General features: G+C 62.4%; 5 non-coding genes across 5 annotated transcripts; 3 read left to right on the top strand and 2 right to left on the bottom strand.

Moving 5' to 3' along the window:
* Window positions 1-1,123: 1,123 nt before the first annotated feature.
* Window positions 1,124-1,197, bottom strand: TRNAN-GUU (transfer RNA asparagine (anticodon GUU)). Its single transcript has one exon. It is a non-coding gene; the product is annotated as a tRNA-Asn (tRNA).
* A 1,739-nt stretch (window positions 1,198-2,936) lies between these two features.
* TRNAM-CAU (transfer RNA methionine (anticodon CAU)) lies at window positions 2,937-3,008 on the top strand. The gene has a single exon. It is a non-coding gene; the product is annotated as a tRNA-Met (tRNA).
* Window positions 3,009-4,575: 1,567 nt separating this feature from the next.
* Window positions 4,576-4,647, top strand: TRNAM-CAU (transfer RNA methionine (anticodon CAU)). The gene has a single exon. It is a non-coding gene; the product is annotated as a tRNA-Met (tRNA).
* A 1,558-nt stretch (window positions 4,648-6,205) lies between these two features.
* Window positions 6,206-6,277, top strand: TRNAM-CAU (transfer RNA methionine (anticodon CAU)). The gene has a single exon. It is a non-coding gene; the product is annotated as a tRNA-Met (tRNA).
* Window positions 6,278-7,663: 1,386 nt separating this feature from the next.
* Window positions 7,664-7,737, bottom strand: TRNAN-GUU (transfer RNA asparagine (anticodon GUU)). Its single transcript has one exon. It is a non-coding gene; the product is annotated as a tRNA-Asn (tRNA).
* Window positions 7,738-7,800: the final 63 nt, after the last annotated feature.

Here is a 7,800-nt window from a genome sequence, read left to right as displayed (position 1 = left end):
CTACAAAGTTAATTCGAACTAACAGCCGTTAGTTGGAAGTAACTTTCATAGGTGCTACACATACAAACCGCTAGTTTGGACTTAATTCGAACTAGGTAAACTTCATTCTACCAGGAGTAACGCCAAATTCGAATTCAGTAGTTGGAATTAAGGGCTGTGTATCCACTTAATTCGAAGTAGCTGGAGCCCAGCCCTCCCCAGGTTCCCCTGGTGGCTGCTCTGGGCCAAAGCAGGAAAACTCCTCTCCTCTCCCCAGCCCTGGGGCCCTTAAAGGGGTAGACTCTGGCCAGACGGCACTTGCCAGAGCCAGCCCTGCCAGCAGTCTCTGCCCCGAGCCAGCGGCTGCAGGATGAGCCAGGCAGCCAGTGCCAGCGAGCCGTCCCCCCGCCCAGTCCCCCAGCACCCAGGGGCCAGCCAGGGGCCGTAGATGGCGCGCACCCTCCTGGTCTAGTGTGGAGGTCATGGACCTCATTGAGGTTTGGGGGCAGAGCCCCAGCGTCCATGATCTCTGTACTAGGAGGAGGAACGTGGCCGTCTACGGGCGCATAGCGGCCGCCATGGCCCGAAAGGGACACAGGCCACCCAGGAGCAGGCGAATCCTGGTGTTCTGGCTGTGGGGGAAAAAGACAGCCACAAGATGGCGTTTGGAGTCACACGGGCGAGTCGCCTGTCCAAGCGGGACCGAGTCCCTTCCAAAGAGAAACCATGGCAGCCATGCAAGTCCAAGGCTGCACAGGAAACCTCAGGAGCTGCGACTGGGGCTCAGTTCGCGCGGCCACGCTTCCCAGGGGAGGCATGAGACAGGCCCAGAGGTCTGCGCAGCAAACAGGCCCGCAGGAGGGAGGCGGCTAAGAACCCGCGCGACTCGTGCGTTTCTCCCTCTCAGCTGGCGTAGAGGCGGGAGTGGAACGACACCTGCCCGGCTGGAGCTTTTGCGCTTGGGCTCGGGGCTTAAGCCCCGAGGCCGAGGCCCCGGCGCGGTTGCTGGGAGACGGGCTCCCGTGGCACGGCACGGCCCCTGAACCTTGCCGGCCACAAGGTGACCTCACCGAGGCCGAGAGGGATGGCTTGGAGGTGGCAAAAGGGAGCCCGCTAGCAAGCGCCAGGAGGCCGAGCGTAGCCACGTCCCTGGGTGGGCTCGAACCACCATCCTTTCGGTTAACAGCCAAACGCGCTGACCCATTGCGCCACAGAGACGTCGAAGGGGTTTCAGACACGCTGCCTAGCAGCCTGCTCCTCTGCCTGGCCGTGCCAGTGCAGCCCAGGTGCTAGAGTGGATTGCGGGCACTCTAGCCCAAAGGGAGCACAGTGGCGCAGCGGAAGCGTGCTGGGCCCATAACCCAGAGGTCGATGGATCGAAACCATCCTCTGCCACGTGTGGGCCGGCCTCTTTTGACTCCGCGCCTTCACTCCAGGCTGCAAGTAGCTAAAGGCCAGGCCAGGATGCCACCTGCGGGGAAGCTCTAGGCAGCCCCCCGCTTCCTGTGTGGGAGGCACGGAGGCCTCCTCTTCTGTCCTCAGGCAACAGGGCTTCCTCCTGCCCTTTTCCCACCCACAAGGGCCGCCGGGACCCGCTCAGGGAGCGCGCCAGGGAGGCTCTCCAGACGCTCGTGGAACAAAGCACTTCTGGACCACGCTACCCAGAGCCTTCATTCAGGCCTAGACAAAACGCCTAGACAAAGAGCTGCCACAGCATCAACACTGGCCATGCTCTACTACTCCCAGGCACGCCAAACCCCTCACAAAGAGAACTTCTGCCTTCGCCATACTGCTCAACAACAGGACACGCGAGCAATTCCCTCCGACGCGCCGCTTCTCCCGCATCGCCACCACCCACGCTCTTTAGGCACACGCCGGCTGACCAAAACCCATCTCATCCCATCAAAAGCTTCTGCCCAGCCCAAGAGGACCAGCTACGTTCCCGGCTCAATTCATCCCTTACAGTCAGAGCCAAAAATCACCAGCTGACGGTCCTTCAGAATCCTCAATGGAAAGGGGGAGAGGGAATTGTGGGAGCACGGGCAGCACTCGCCACGGTCTCGGTTGAGGCTTGCAGCAGTCATGGAAGAGAGAGCTGGCTTCAGTCAAGTCTCGGGAGTACGGCCACGGCTTGGACGGGTCCTTCAGTCCTTGGCTCAGAGCTTCGGTTGGTAGCCCACATCCTCCCGAGGTAAAAAAGCAGGAGGGCTTTCCTTCCAGGGCCTTTTGCATCTTCTGCCGTGGGAGGCGAATCCTGGTGTTCTGGCTGTGGGGGAAAAAGACAGCCACAAGATGGCGTTTGGAGTCACACGGGCGAGTCGCCTGTCCAAGCGGGACCGAGTCCCTCCCAAAGAGAAACCATGGCAGCCATGCAAGTCCAAGGCTGCACAGGAAACCTCAGGAGCTGCGACTGGGGCTCAGTTCGCGCGGCCACGCTTCCCAGGGGAGGCATGAGACAGGCCCAGAGGTCTGCGCAGCAAACAGGCCCGCAGGAGGGAGGCGGCTAAGAACCCGCGCGGCTCGTGCGTTTCTCCCTCTCAGCTGGCGTAGAGGCGGGAGGGGAACGACACCTGCCCGGCTGGAGCTTTTGCGCTTGGGCTCGGGGCTTAAGCCCCGAGGCCGAGGCCCCGGCGCGGTTGCTGGGAGACGGGCTCCTGTGGCACGGCACGGCCCCTGAACCTTGCCGGCCACAAGGTGACCTCACCGAGGCCGAGAGGGATGGCTTGGAGGTGGCAAAAGGGAGCCCGCTAGCAAGCGCCAGGAGGCCGAGCGTAGCCACGTCCCCGGGTGGGCTCGAATCACCATCCTTTCGGTTAACAGCCGAACGCGCTGACCCATTGCGCCACAGAGACCTCGAAGGGCTTTCCGAAACGCTGCCTAGCAGCCTGCTCCTCTGCCTGGCCGTGCCAGTGCAGCCCAGGTGCTAGAGTGGATTGCGGGCAGTCTAGCCCCAAGGGAGCAGAGTGGCGCAGCGGAAGCGTGCTGGGCCCATAACCCAGAGGTCGATGGATCGAAACCATCCTCTGCTACGTGTGGGCCGGCCTCTTTTGACTCCGCGCCTTCACTCCAGGCTGCAAGTAGCTAAAGGCCAGGCCAGGCCAGGATGCCGCCTGCGGGGAAGCTCTCGGCAGCCCCCCGCTTCCTGTGTGGGAGGCACGGAGGCCTCCTCTTCTGTCCTCAGGCAACAGGGCTTCCTCCTGCCCTTTTCCCACCCACAAGGGCCGCCGGGACCCGCTCAGGGAGCGCGCCAGGGAGGCTCTCCAGACGCTCGTGGAACAAAGCACTTCTGGACCACGCTACCCAGAGCCTTCATTCAGGCCTAGACAAAACGCCTAGACAGAGAGCTGCCACAGCATCAACACTGGCCTTGCTCTACTACTCCGAGGCACGCCAAACCCCTCACAAAGAGAACTTCTGCCTTCGCCATACTGCTCAACAACAGGACACGCGAGCAATTCCCTCCGACGCGCCGCTTCTCCCGCATCGCCACCACCCACGCTCTTTAGGCACACGCCGGCTGACCAAAACCCATCTCATCCCATCAAAAGCTTCTGCCCAGCCCAAGAGGACCAGCTACGTTCCCGGCTCAATTCATCCCTTACAGTCAGAGCCAAAAATCACCAGCTGACGGTCCTTCAGAATCCTCAATGGAAAGGGGGAGAGGGAATTGTGGGAGCACGGGCAGCACTCGCCACGTTCTCGGTTGAGGCTTGCAGCAGTCATGGAAGAGAGAGCTGGCTTCGGTCAAGTCTCGGGAGTACGGCCACGGCTTGGACGGGTCCTTCAGTCCTTGGCTCAGAGCTTCGGTTGGTAGCCCACATCCTCCCGAGGTAAAAAAGCAGGAGGGCTTTCCTTCCAGGGCCTTTTGCATCTTCTGCCGTGGGAGGCGAATCCTGGTGTTCTGGCTGTGGGGGAAAAAGACAGCCACAAGATGGCGTTTGGAGTCACACGGGCGAGTCGCCTGTCCAAGCGGGACCGAGTCCCTCCCAAAGAGAAACCATGGCAGCCATGCAAGTCCAAGGCTGCACAGGAAACCTCAGGAGCTGCGACTGGGGCTCAGTTCACGCGGCCACGCTTCCCAGGGGAGGCATGAGACAGGCCCAGAGGTCTGCGCAGCAAACAGGCCCGCAGGAGGGAGGCGGCTAAGAACCCGCGCGGCTCGTGCGTTTCTCCCTCTCAGCTGGCGTAGAGGCGGGAGGGGAACGACACCTGCCCGGCTGGAGCTTTTGCGCCTGGGCTCGGGGCTTAAGCCCCGAGGCCGAGGCCCCGGCGCGGTTGCTGGGAGACGGGCTCCTGTGGCACGGCACGGCCCCTGAACCTTGCCGGCCACAAGGTGACCTCACCGAGGCCGAGAGGGATGGCTTGGAGGTGGCAAAAGGGAGCCCGCTAGCAAGCGCCAGGAGGCCGAGCGTAGCCACGTCCCCGGGTGGGCTCGAATCACCATCCTTTCGGTTAACAGCCGAACGCGCTGACCCATTGCGCCACAGAGACCTCGAAGGGCTTTCCGAAACGCTGCCTAGCAGCCTGCTCCTCTGCCTGGCCGTGCCAGTGCAGCCCAGGTGCTAGAGTGGATTGCGGGCAGTCTAGCCCCAAGGGAGCAGAGTGGCGCAGCGGAAGCGTGCTGGGCCCATAACCCAGAGGTCGATGGATCGAAACCATCCTCTGCTACGTGTGGGCCGGCCTCTTTTGACTCCGCGCCTTCACTCCAGGCTGCAAGTAGCTAAAGGCCAGGCCAGGCCAGGATGCCGCCTGCGGGGAAGCTCTCGGCAGCCCCCCACTTCCTGTGTGGGAGGCACGGAGGCCTCCTCTTCTGTCCTCAGGCAACAGGGCTTCCTCCTGCCCTTTTCCCACCCACAAGGGCCGCCGGGACCCGCTCAGGGAGCGCGCCAGGGAGGCTCTCCAGACGCTCGTGGAACAAAGCACTTCTGGACCACGCTACCCAGAGCCTTCATTCAGGCCTAGACAAAACGCCTAGACAGAGAGCTGCCACAGCATCAACACTGGCCTTGCTCTACTACTCCGAGGCACGCCAAACCCCTCACAAAGAGAACTTCTGCCTTCGCCATACTGCTCAACAACAGGACACGCGAGCAATTCCCTCCGACGCGCCGCTTCTCCCGCATCGCCACCACCCACGCTCTTTAGGCACACGCCGGCTGACCAAAACCCATCTCATCCCATCAAAAGCTTCTGCCCAGCCCAAGAGGACCAGCTACGTTCCCGGCTCAATTCATCCCTTACAGTCAGAGCCAAAAATCACCAGCTGACGGTCCTTCAGAATCCTCAATGGAAAGGGGGAGAGGGAATTGTGGGAGCACTCGCCACGTTCTCGGTTGAGGCTTGCAGCAGTCATGGAAGAGAGAGCTGGCTTCGGTCAAGTCTCGGGAGTACGGCCACGGCTTGGACGGGTCCTTCAGTCCTTGGCTCAGAGCTTCGGTTGGTAGCCCACATCCTCCCGAGGTAAAAAAGCAGGAGGGCTTTCCTTCCAGGGCCTTTTGCATCTTCTGCCGTGGGAGGCGAATCCTGGTGTTCTGGCTGTGGGGGAAAAAGACAGCCACAAGATGGCGTTTGGAGTCACACGGGCGAGTCGCCTGTCCAAGCGGGACCGAGTCCCTTCCAAAGAGAAACCATGGCAGCCATGCAAGTCCAAGGCTGCACAGGAAACCTCAGGAGCTGCGACTGGGGCTCAGTTCGCGCGGCCACGCTTCCCAGGGGAGGCATGAGACAGGCCCAGAGGTCTGCGCAGCAAACAGGCCCGCAGGAGGGAGGCGGCTAAGAACCCGCGCGGCTCGTGCGTTTCTCCCTCTCAGCTGGCGTAGAGGCGGGAGGGGAACGACACCTGCCCGGCTGGAGCTTTCGCGCTTGGGCTCGGGGCTTAAGCCCTGAGGCCGAGGCCCCGGCGCGGTTGCTGGGAGACGGGCTCCCGTGGCACGGCACGGCCCCTGAACCTTGCCGGCCACAAGGTGACCTCACCGAGGCCGAGAGGGATGGCTTGGAGGTGGCAAAAGGGAGCCCGCTAGCAAGCGCCAGGAGGCCGACCGTAGCCACGTCCCCGGGTGGGCTCAAACCACCATCCTTTCGGTTAACAGCCGAACGCGCTGACCCATTGCGCCACAGAGACCTCGAAGGGCTTTCCGAAACGCTGCCTAGCAGCCTGCTCCTCTGCCTGGCCGTGCCAGTGCAGCCCAGGTGCTAGAGTGGATTGCGGGCAGTCTAGCCCCAAGGGAGCAGAGTGGCGCAGCGGAAGCGTGCTGGGCCCATAACCCAGAGGTCGATGGATCGAAACCATCCTCTGCTACGTGTGGGCCGGCCTCTTTTGACTCCGCGCCTTCACTCCAGGCTGCAAGTAGCTAAAGGCCAGGCCAGGCCAGGATGCCGCCTGCGGGGAAGCTCTCGGCAGCCCCCAGCTTCCTGTGTGGGAGGCACGGAGGCCTCCTCTTCTGTCCTCAGGCAACAGGGCTTCCTCCTGCCCTTTTCCCACCCACAAGGGCCGCCGGGACCCGCTCAGGGAGCGCGCCAGGGAGGCTCTCCAGACGCTCGTGGAACAAAGCACTTCTGGACCACGCTACCCAGAGCCTTCATTCAGGCCTAGACAAAACGCCTAGACAGAGAGCTGCCACAGCATCAACACTGGCCTTGCTCTACTACTCCCAGGCACGCCAAACCCCTCACAAAGAGAACTTCTGCCTTCGCCATACTGCTCAACAACAGGACACGCGAGCAATTCCCTCCGACGCGCCGCTTCTCCCGCATCGCCACCACCCACGCTCTTTAGGCACACGCCGGCTGACCAAAACCCATCTCATCCCATCAAAAGCTTCTGCCCAGCCCAAGAGGACCAGCTACGTTCCCGGCTCAATTCATCCCTTACAGTCAGAGCCAAAAATCACCAGCTGACGGTCCTTCAGAATCCTCAATGGAAAGGGGGAGAGGGAATTGTGGGAGCACGGGCAGCACTCGCCACGTTCTCGGTTGAGGCTTGCAGCAGTCATGGAAGAGAGAGCTGGCTTCGGTCAAGTCTCGGGAGTACGGCCACGGCTTGGACGGGTCCTTCAGTCCTTGGCTCAGAGCTTCGGTTGGTAGCCCACATCCTCCCGAGGTAAAAAAGCAGGAGGGCTTTCCTTCCAGGGCCTTTTGCATCTTCTGCCGTGGGAGGCGAATCCTGGTGTTCTGGCTGTGGGGGAAAAAGACAGCCACAAGATGGCGTTTGGAGTCACACGGGCGAGTCGCCTGTCCAAGCGGGACCGAGTCCCTTCCAAAGAGAAACCATGGCAGCCATGCAAGTCCAAGGCTGCACAGGAAACCTCAGGAGCTGCGACTGGGGCTCAGTTCGCGCGGCCACGCTTCCCAGGGGAGGCATGAGACAGGCCCAGAGGTCTGCGCAGCAAACAGGCCCGCAGGAGGGAGGCGGCTAAGAACCCGCGCGGCTCGTGCGTTTCTCCCTCTCAGCTGGCGTAGAGGCGGGAGGGGAACGACACCTGCCCGGCTGGAGCTTTCGCGCTTGGGCTCGGGGCTTAAGCCCCGAGGCCGAGGCCCCGGCGCGGTTGCTGGGAGACGGGCTCCCGTGGCACGGCACGGCCCCTGAACCTTGCCGGCCACAAGGTGACCTCACCGAGGCCGAGGGATGGCTTGGAGGTGGCAAAAGGGAGCCCGCTAGCAAGCGCCAGGAAGCCAAGCGTAGCCACGTCCCCGGGTGGGCTCGAACCACCATCCTTTCGGTTAACAGCCGAACGCGCTGACCCATTGCGCCACAGAGACCTCGAAGGGCTTTCCGAAACGCTGCCTCGCAGCCTGCTCCTCTGCCTGGCCGTGCCAGTGCAG

This window comes from Pelodiscus sinensis, chromosome 25, assembly GCF_049634645.1.
Source record: "Pelodiscus sinensis isolate JC-2024 chromosome 25, ASM4963464v1, whole genome shotgun sequence".
NCBI lineage: Eukaryota > Metazoa > Chordata > Testudines > Trionychidae > Pelodiscus > Pelodiscus sinensis.
This window is presented reverse-complemented; position numbering and strand designations above follow the sequence as displayed.